Genomic DNA, 11,594 nt, shown 5'->3' with positions numbered 1-11,594 from the left:
CTCTCTCTCTCTCTCTCTCTCTCTCTCTCTCTCTCTCTCTCTCTCTCTCTCTCTCTCTCTCTCTGCGCGTAATCATTTCTTTTTTCTATTTCGGAATTTACTTGAATATAGCATTGAAGGTTTATTTCTAGATTTCGAAACAAAAACGTATAAAATTATATATAATGTAACTATAATTTAGCTTATAAAAATTATATCGGTTTCAATCTTTGCTTCAAATGAAATTTAACGTGAATTTTTCGACATCTTGTGATACATCGTCGTGGATGTTTTCTAGTAATGTGAACGATAGCGATTATCATAGATGTACGAGCAGCATCATGCTAATCTCACTCTATTGGCGAGAAAAATTACATTATCTGCAATGGTAAATGCAAAATTGTAGGACTGGATGCTGGGCGTATCGGTTACGAGATAAAATCCGAGGAAAACGTCTTACGACTGGTTATTTAACCTTTGGGCGAGTTTAGAGACACGTATACATGCAGTTAACTCTCGGGCGACAGAGGAGTAATGAGTCGCGTTAATATAGAGGCACACTCAGCAAAATGATTGATGAGACTGATAGATAACGCTACTTCCGAGTCAGGGGTCTCTGGAGCGCGTGAATGATGACAGCTTTTAACGAGGAACACTGATGCCAAAAAGTAAAGTAGAAACGATCGCATATTTCCAACGCGGAAGAAATCGCCAGGTATAAGTTCGTTTAACTTTTCGCCAAGCAGGTTTTTATCTGTTCTACGATTAATTTAAATAGTCGTAGATCAATCATAAATTACGAGTATTTTACTTCATTTAAATTGTAAAACGCTTTGAATATTTTCCTAGGATGATTGCGATAGCGCTTTGTAAAAACAATGACATTAACAGTGCACCTTTACATTAACATTAAGAATCATGAATGGTCAATACTATTTATCAAAATACTGAATCATTTTTTCCGCAAGAAATTAATGAAAAATCATTGATATATTAATTTGAAATATGACAATTGCTCAAACTTTTTTAATCACAAGTTTTTGATCGAATCAAAGATTTTGAAAGTATAACAAAAGAGCATCTATGTTTTGCGTAGACAATATAAAGTCTAAAATCGAAACGTAAGATGTCTTTTAAAGTATTTTAAACACATCTTTTAGATCCAGTTTCACAGCTCACTATTAACTCTTAACCGAAGTCCAACTCATTTCTCATCTTTTTCAATTCTAGAATTAGAAAGAGCTAAGGAATAAGTTAAACCTCGGTTAAAGGTTAACCATGAGTTGTGAAATTGGACCTCATTGGATTCTCACGAATCGTCTTTCAGATATCTTATGTCCCAATTTTAGACTATGTGTTGCCTGAATACAATACACGTATTAATTCCAGTTTTAAAATAAATAATAATAATGTTATGTATCACGAAGATTCGATTCTGATTCATTCGTCTCATCATCGAAATATTTTCGTCATTTTCCCATAAATGTCTTACATCACGAGAAGTATACAAGAAGGAGATAAAAAAAGGACATGAACAAGCAAGAAAACGGTCTTGCGGAGCCAAGAGCGCCGTTTCGCGAACGGTAAAACTTCGCAATCTTACGTGCGGCGAATCATCCTGGAATCGGCTGCCCCCGAGGCATCCGGCATTGCCGATTTTTACCCACGCGACCTACGAAGTTTCCGACTTCGCCCAATGATGATTCCTAATTGCAAGAAGCCTCAACGGCACGCAACGCGTACCCGGAGCACGCATCGCGAACGTTAGATCACCCGCATACTGGCGCGTAGGAGATCGTAAAAATACTCGGACGATTTTATAATAAGGCGAAAGTACCATATATACCACGGTATGTGAATAATGTCGATAATGCTTTCAATATTTGGCAGGTAGTTGTTGATAAGCGCTGGGAAATATCGAAATTACGATCGCTCTGAATATAATAGCGCGAGAGTAGCGGATTTATTAACTATACACTGCACCGGCCGTATACCTATAATCAGATACGACAGATCATAGACGGTTGTAATTCTTATGCGTAATCCTGCAACTCCGTACCCAATCGTATCTCGAAATAGTCCGTGAAACGCGATATTCGCCTTATAATACATAACAGTCTGATTAGCGAAACCGATTTTTCCCCACTAATCAATTGGACATGAAGCTATAATAGCCGCATATTAGAAACATAGAAACACATGATTAACTAGCGTGCGGTAAATTGAGTTTGTTACGGTGGGCGTGTCGATGTTGCGGTTTTTGCATAATGAGAAACGAGACGGGACAAACGCATGGAACGGAATCGTGATTTTTAAGGCACCTTAATCGACACATAATGACTACCACTATTTCAATATTCTCTCGAATCGGAGAGTCCGCGCGAGCATATTTCTCTCGCACGAAGGCGAGTAGTAGGCTAGTGTGCCACGCATGATATACTGGGTTTTATAACGAATGAATCGCGATAGAGACTTCCGCGATAGGAAGCTCTGCGCGATTCAATTACCGCTTCGTCGGAGCAATGGAGTACCGCATCCAATAACTATTATGCACGCCCACGTAGACCGTCTCTCTTTTTCTTTACGTCTTGTACGAGTTATCGGTTGCTGCTGATGCGCGACTCCCGCATTATTCTTTTCGTGCACGCAACACCAACGTAGCGTATAATTTCCGACATGGACTGCCAACGGGAATACGCCGCGTGAGTGATCATTACTGCAAATTGCAACAATGTAGCGAAGGAACGACTCGCCGATTTCGGTGATTTCATAAATGCGCTTGCGGACCGACGGGGAAAAAAGGTAGAACGTAGAGCGTAGACAAAAATCACAGCGCAAATTACAAGGATCATCACCGACCGACGGGGAGAAGCATCTTATTGAACCCTTTGATTCTTTCGACCTCTGCGCGAGTCGGCGGATACGCGACATTCGTTCACGTGCGTTCATTCACTGATGCACTTACGCGTTATACGCGCCTATTTTCCGCAGTCGTGAGGCGCATTCGCACGCGTGTCGTGCGGTTCGTAGAAGCAAACGGAACGAAGGAGGAACAGAGGAACTGACGATGGCGCAAGGCGCATGCCAGCGCGCTGCGCTCTCACGTTATGCGCGTATAGAAGTCGGATAGAGAGGCGGGCGCAACTCTCGCGCGTATTAAAGCGTTACGGACCGCGTGCCCCTAAATCACGCCTCGTAAATTGTCGACTGTCCGACGGTATCATCGCGGCGTCGAGTTTCGCCGTGATAAATTCGCTAGAATTTATTTCCTGCGAGAGCGAGTAAAGACTGCCGTTTACGGAAGAGGGAAAGATTGTCACCTCGATGTTCCCACTAATTTCCCGCCGACATGCACGAGAGCAAGTCTCACGCGCGACAATTACCAGCGAGGAAATCATAAAGAAGATCGTAATGTATGTATACTCTTTAAGATTAGCGATGGTTTATACATGGTGGGAACGTACATACTTCGTAATGTGTTGCGAGATATAATTCAATAACTATATTGCAGTTCAAAATAATGTTCGTCTGCAATTTTCATTATATTATACGTCGTCACATAGTTAATATAGTGACGGAATAAATTGCTCGGGCAGTACGCCGTGATATCGATGATTTGCTTAGACTATTCTTCAAGTGTGACAACATTAGTCATCCATAAATAGTTGTTTAAAAATATATACATAAATTATTAAACATTATAATGCGTGCGTAAAATTATCATTTTTAACACATCCAGACGACAATTTTAAGAAATTGTCTATATAATAGCGGACAATCAGTTCCGTGATTATACGAGTACATATATTTATCTTATAATCCAATTAATTTATTAACGAAATAATTTTATCTACAGGATATCGATCAATTTGAAACTAAGATCTAAACAGATTGTTTCTTTTACTACGTGCCTGATTTTCTCAATATGGACGATCGTGCTCTATCAGCAGGACCTACGTCAGTTATCATGTTGCTAGTGAGTAGATACATGTAAAGAGTATCTTGTTACTTAACTTGTAATACCTACTTTTATGCTCAGTAAAACCTAATGGTCATATACTGCAAGGAGTATTATTTCATTACTTGTTCTTTCCGTACTGATGAAAGTTTGCGCACACAAAAATATATTATTTTGCAACGTTCCGTTTTGGTCCGTATTTATTGTTTATGCGGTTTTAATGAGAATAAAGAACGAGTCGCCAAAAGAGAGTTAAAATTAAAAAAAAAGAAGTCGCGCTCTTCTGGTTTTCAACCAAGAAAGAGAAGGTACACGAGTAGATCCGCAGTGGGGCGAAAGCGTTGCATCACGTAATTAATGCATGTTGAGTTCGTTGACTGGATACCGAATACACGTAATTCCGGAGAACGATCTACCGTACGAGGTAAGGAAAGCTCTTAGAAATCGAGTTGGACTTCGTCCGATGTGACTCAGAGATGTAAATTCGTCACGACGACGCACCCTGATGACGTACTTCTACGCAATTTTATTTGTAAATCATCAATTAACGAAAGATAAAAACATTTTTTATCTCACACGTTTAAACGTATATAAATATACATGTATACTTTTGTGTGTTTCGAAACATTTAAATATTATCGAATTCTTATAATATAATCACATTCAGACAAATATAGTGGTAACAACTATACAAGTTTTAAATATATGTAGTATTAATGTACATAATTGAATACATTATTTTATAATTGTAATAATTATAAAATAGCTCGTTTAACTATCTCATTAATTCTACATATAAAACTTGTATAATTATTACCTCAATACTTGTATAATAGTTACCATTACTGTGTCTTTTTCTCTGAATGGATTATTATCATTATCTGTAATATTGCTAATCATGAAACATTGAGAGAGATACAGTTTTATTTTTCTGTCGAGATCTAAAACGTTTAATAACATAATTTATAAGATTTTAGACTCTACACCATTTGACTTGAAACGCAGAGAATTTTCGGTAAGAAGCCGACACAAAGAATTTGCGAGATGTCAGTAACTATGGCCGACAGCTGCTCGGGGAACAATGAAGGTCAGCGAAATTCGCGTAGGTCGCGTTCCTGATATCTAGTCTGAGGAAAGAAAAAGAAATTGATGGGGAATGCAGAAGAATTCTTAACCGAGCACAGAGAAGACATACGACACTGTGCGTGGCTTATCGCCGAACCGTCTGGTTTTCTCGAGGCAGTTCCAAGCGGTAAATTCAATGCGAGGCTGGCGGCCTGCGCACACGCGAGCGGGCGAACGAGCGCGCGAGTGGAAGGCGAATGGAAGGCCGGAGGATGTAAGGTAGACGAGGGCAAGGGGACAAGAGAAGGTAGAATGCTGCGTGGAAGGTGTGAACCAGGGCGGGACAACAGAAGCGACTCGCCAGCATCTCGTGGGCCGCTCATGGAAATCCGGAGTCGACTTGATCCCCAGCCAGAATTGTGATTCGGCTCTTGCGCGTCCGCGTTGGCGAATTCGCGTCTCTCGCATGGACTCCGCGCGGCGCCATACGTCGTCGTATGCCTCTTTCACCGTTTCGTTTCCAACGGTAGCCATCGCCGGTACCGGTGTGTCGCGCTGAAAATGCAGGCCGTACGAGCATCTCTCTCAGAGCACGCCTTCAGAAGTGGTGCAATCTCACTGGCGTAGGACGCGCAGATGAGAAATCCGCTTCTCATCCCGATGGCTGGGCTCGCGAGCGTTTTCCACGTCTCGGCGGTATACCAGGAAATCTTCTCTTCCTATATTCCTCCCTCTCTATCCTATGATAAATGCTCCAATACTTTATGTGCTGCTTAATTACCGGTCTATGTCTATACAGCCATAATTTATTTTTGCCAGCGTGGAAGTATGTCGAATGTATAGATACCCCTTGAGGAGCGTCTGATTTGCGGCCGTGAGTAAGCGGAGGACGTACGGAATTGATCGTTACGTCGCAGCCTCGTTTAGCGCCGCAGTGTAAATCGTTATTCGTACAACGTTCGCGCGTGTCGTATATCTTCTATTCGATGCCGTGGTATATATCCGAGTACGGTATTGCATCGCGTGTCATGTATCAAGCTGCTCGCGTCGGTGAGTATCCAGACGATGTCCTGCCACGTGTTCTTGAAGTAGATGAGTAGGTAGTCGATTGCCCGTAGATGAGGCCACGGCGAAAGAATCCTCGCTACAAATTCACAATCTATATGACAGCAGAGGACAGATCCAGCTGCGTGAGATATGGCTTATCCGCGTTTTGAGGAATGCCACGGGACTCCTCGAGTAACGGCAGATTTATGAGAAAATTATCCTTCTACGAATCTTGATGTATCAGAGCTTTCGCATAAAATCCTCCTGATGATGGCACCCTTCTGATAAACTGATACAGATATCACTAAACCTGTATCCGTTCAAACGTTTGCAAAAACGAAAATATAACATTCTACCACTGATGGATATCGATGTTAATAACATCAATAATTGACGTTGACGTATTACGATTCTTACCGAAGATGATGTATTCTGTACGATGTGGCGGGTTGATATAGATGCTGATATTTATTATATGAATCCATGTCTGTTCCACGTCAATCAGTGTGCATGTCCACAAATATTCTAGATATCGGACGCACATGATTATAGTGCATGATATAATCACGTAGTAATCGATTACGTTTTTCGTTTGCGTCTTTCCTTTCAGTTCATCCAATGTTAATACAGGAGTAGTGTTGTCGGTCATGTGCGTACATAACTTCACCAACCAAACGAACATAATAATCGGAGAAACATTATTCATTCAGGGGGGGTAGGAAAACAACCGTCATGGCACGTGCTTCGACATGTCTACGCCAATCAATTTTCCCATCCGTCACATCGTCATTTTATGGTAATGAGGCGAATCCAATTCCCTCTTTCGCTGCAATCATCTCGGCAGTCGATTTGAATTAGCATAACCAAATGCGTTTAGCCTATCGCACATTCATGGCAGAAGTTAGTCAATGATAGTTGCAAGATTTGATGGGCCGAAAGTCGACGAAGGAAACCGCTTTCGCTTCTCGAGCACGATTACAAACGGGAGATAAAATTATTTTCAAACGAGACTATTGACTGCGTTGGAAAAACTTATGGAAAAGTCCGCATCTTGGCAATCGCGACAATAATGAGAGCCTGCATCCGTGAGAGTCTCTGCTTATAACTTTCTCAGTCTTCCTTCGTTTCGAGTCTTCGCAATTTACTACAGTAGAGCTCGAGATCGTCGGTATATACATATATACGTATCGGATATTATTTATTTACAGAAAATTATCACGATATTATTATCGACGCCAATCATAGTATCTAGCGATAAAAAGTTTGCCGTTGTAGTCATTAGTTGATAATCATTAATCAATAATTGCAAAATTGAGTAACACACACACACACACACACACACTTTTCCATCAAAATATGACGTAACCGCTAAAAATATTCTTTTCCCACCCGCATAAAAGGCATTCACTCGAAAATGGAGAAGACATAAAGCATGAAGTAGAAAGGCGAGGCATAAGAAAAAGATAAATTGGTAAAATACGGCGGATCACGCACTCGTATCCAAGCGAGGGGGCTCGTAATTTCCGTCGTTTTAGCCCACGACGCGGTCGAGAGTTCATGTTCCTTTTTGAAAGTGCGGGCCATAACTCGACAGCACGATATGGATGTTACGCGTGAAACATTAAGCCTGTATTACGCCGCCTGATTAACGTATACTTTCACGCAAAGTTCTTTACAACCTCGATCGAAGCAATTAATATCAAACATTGACAGCGACGATCGATCAATCACTCGCCTGTAATTATGCAAGCCTGTTAAAGCGTGCAACCGTTAGGATACCAGAAGCTATCCTCGTAGACAATGTGAAATACCTTGCACCGTGATCGTAAATATTGGTGAAGATCGTGACACTATCTAAAGACGATTCTCGAAGTTCGACAGGGTCTTCGATCTTATCAATCGATTTCACGAACTTGTGTAAAATGCTATGCCCAGAATCACCGTGTGAAATGCGATCGGTGTCGATCGTGATTCAATCCCCCCGTGATTTTTGTGCCCGTTTGGATTCCACCGCAGTCGCGCCGTTACTTCTGTATAGCGGGAGATCAAAAGGCGCGCACGATCGGCGAAAAAGCAAAGGATGGATAAAAGAAAGGTGCTGTAATGCGCAATTTATACTTACCGATTACGGTAGTAATTATCGTGAGTAATCGACAAGTAATACGCAACGCGAGCAGACCCGGCGCAAGTGGTTCTTGACTCGCCCATTTCCATTTGTTAAACTAGAGATTATCTATCTGTATAATTCTCTTTTCTTCCTCTCTCCTTTCTTCACCTCCTTAAGAGATCTCATAGATATTCAGAGGACCAGCAAGAGTGTTTATCTCCGGCGTCGAAAGAAAAAAAAAAAAGAACACACAGATGTGTTCTTTCGTTCAATCGATTGATACCGAGATAATCCATTGTATTTCTCTAATTCGTTTCTCAAATCACGCCGCCGGTAATCGCGATCTCGCCAGCTCGAATGGCGAGATCATTGACCCCGCGCTCTGTAGATGCGAAATCAATAACTTCGGAGGACTTGATTCGTGCGATCGCAACCAAGCCCGGCGCTTTTTATGGCGCGCATCATGTAGGCTTTCGTCAGACGTAAATGACGCAACTTCTATGCTAATGGAGCAGAATCGCACCGTAATTATGTCGAACGAATGACGCGAAAGGATGCTAAGAGTACTCGATTCGACACGCCGATTTCTCGGTGTCTGTAAATTTAGTTACGACATAGGATAGATTGCGGTTCTTTTGGTTCTCTTTACAGTTATATGCAGAGCAGCTCATAGAGGAGACACTGATCTACGCCTTCCGCCCACTGTATGTTAAAAGCGGGGTGAAATACGCGCTCGTGCCCGAACAGATGCGAAGCTGCAAAGCACATCATTATCGTAAAGTTGAAAAGAACGCTATTTAAATACTGGTGCGATCCTGCGCACTCTTTACCTTATCGTTCACGTTCCATTCCACGTGAGTCACTTTCGCATCCGTCGTTCTTTATGCGGCTCCACGCATTAACCCTTTTAGTGCGCAGGCGTTACATAGTTACGCTCACTGCATGCGAATTTTATGCGACTGCATAAATATACACGAATGATAACTTAACGAAGCACACGTAGTATTTATGTAATACAGAGAAAAATAAACCCAGACATCTCTTATTAAGACGTCTTATGTATGTCTAATTTTGGATATATGTCTATAGGAAGTAATATCAAATAGTGCGAATACTTCGTGTGAATTATCTTTTATTTAATATGAGTACAGTGTGATGCTGTATCTTACAGAGAGTCTAGAATCATTCCTTTGTTAATCCGGGAATAGTTACCTTATTGTTTTTTTACGCAATAGCGACTATACCTGAGGTGGTTTTACATTTCAATTAAAAATTATTAATGTTATTACATGTTGAATATTATTGATTGTTTTTCAATCCATTATTTGAAAATATGAACATTATGAATTTATGCACAATTTTCTGAAAAAATTAAGTCAACCAAACAAATATTACAAACGGAATAAGCAGCTTTTTACGGTAGTATTTCTAAGAAATAAAGGTGTAATTAATAAAACGTTTACTTTTTATTATAAGTTTCTGATGAAATTGTATATTTAAAGGTTCGTAAATAATAATTATTAAAAAGTAATATTAGAAAGTAGAAGGGTTTTTAAAAAAAGAAAATATGTTAAACAATTTATTTTACATTTTTAGCCGAATCAGACATAAAATACTCCAAGTGACCATTCTCGGATTAAAGAAGAATTTCTCCTCGTCTTAAACAAGTAATGTGGTAAAACGTAAAACATGTTATGTCTGAAGCACAACAACGGGGCTCATTTGCGCAGCTGAAGAAACCTTTTGTCCAGCTAAAGGATTAAGTAATCCGGCTTTCGCAATGACTACCGAGCGGCGACGCATCCGGAAGAGGTCGGGTGGCGGTTCGGTCGAAAACGAGCGGCTTGTCGCTTGCGGGATAAGGTCGCTCGTGGAAACGTGGAAAGGCTCTCAAGCGGGAAGAATCTCGGCCCGTTCGTTCCTCCCACGGTTGCATCGCGCTCGCCTTATCTGCCCTCTGCGCGCGCGCGAGCACGCCGGAAAGAATCGGCGCAACACGCTACGAGGGACTCGCGCGCGCGCGCGCAGGCCACGCAGTATATACGTAACGTTCGCGCGTTGCGAATGCGTAGTACCGCATGCGATTTCCTGGAGTAACGGCCCCCGGAGCCGAGACTCGCATTCGCACAACCACGCGCGAGTTCTTCCTGCTCTTGTACCGATAAACACGAAAAGAATCGAACGATTATCGAGGCGGCGAATCGGTTCCGCGCGCGGCGATGCGCAGGATTCCGGCGAGCGAGCAAAATATTGAAACGGGTAAATGCATGAGAAGAGAAGTCATCGCACGTACATGCGTACACGTATATCGGAATTCTAGATTCAACTCCACGCTTTTGTACGACGGAAAAAAATTAGCTGTGTTAAACCGATGAATTCTTTATCGTCGCATTTATTCACATATAGATTATGCATTTATTCACTGCATAGATTAAACATCGAGTATTTCATCTCTTTCCCATCTTCTTGTTCTTAGATTTTGTATTATTTTTGGAAAGGAAAGAAGTTGTACTTGCTCCTATTTATTACGAAAAATTGAAAATTCCATATGTGTATTCATATACCTATACGTATTTCATTATCCACATATATATTCTCTTATCCAAAATAATACACGTGTAATCTTACAGTATAAGATTTTTTTGATAAATTGTGTGAAGAGACAGAACGTTTATTAACGAGCGGACAAATCGATTTGCCTCTTCTTGAGGAGGAACGTACATAATACCTGTTCTTGGTCGTCAGTTATCTGTATCGGGCGGTAAATCGTGGCAGGAATAATATCATTACGCCCCGGGCATACGCCGAGCGTATAAGCCCAGTTACGCCATTGGCAATGCTCTCGGCATATAATCGAGAAATGAGGGGAATTGATTAATTAACGCGGAAAGAAGTCTTCCTGGGAGCACGTCGTGCTCGACCTTGTCGGCATCCGCTTTCCGGCCGGGCGGTTAATAACTAATACCTAAAGTATCGCCACGAGGGTGTACTCGGTGGTTTGTTGTTGCAATGCATACGAATCGAGGCGAAACGTCACACAGTTGCGTCTTTGCCGATAGACTTTGATATCGCGAACGCGCGCTAACAATTCGATCGAATTACTTGTTAATCGACGCGCAACAACAATACAGGGTGCGCTCGAGGAATCGATCGGCTCAGTGCTGCCGTGGGACTTCCGGATGACTTGAGAAAACGCAAAGTCACGCAATCATACGCGCGTTTAGAGTACGGTCGCTATTACGTGGTCGTGGTGTGGTGTCGTCCTGCTGTGCGTCGCGCGGCTTAAATTACGCCGTGTCCGGTACGAAGAGACACGTGAAGATGCGTGCGGGAAGGGACGGATGAGCAGAGAGACACAAGGTGAATTTATTAATTGGAAGGACGGCCTCGGGGATCTTCGTTTCTTTATCGAAAGAGAGAGAGAGAGAGAGAGAGAGA

General features: G+C 41.8%; 1 protein-coding gene across 1 annotated transcript in view; it reads right to left on the bottom strand.

Annotated features, from left to right (window-relative positions):
• Shrm (shroom) overlaps positions 1-11,594 on the bottom strand; it is a 67,760-nt gene that overhangs the window by 47,350 nt on the left and 8,816 nt on the right. The gene's annotated exons all lie outside the window — the stretch shown is intronic.

The sequence above is a fragment of the Cyphomyrmex costatus genome, unplaced genomic scaffold, assembly GCF_001594065.2.
Source record: "Cyphomyrmex costatus isolate MS0001 unplaced genomic scaffold, Ccosl1.0 scaffold193, whole genome shotgun sequence".
NCBI lineage: Eukaryota > Metazoa > Arthropoda > Insecta > Hymenoptera > Formicidae > Cyphomyrmex > Cyphomyrmex costatus.
This window is presented reverse-complemented; position numbering and strand designations above follow the sequence as displayed.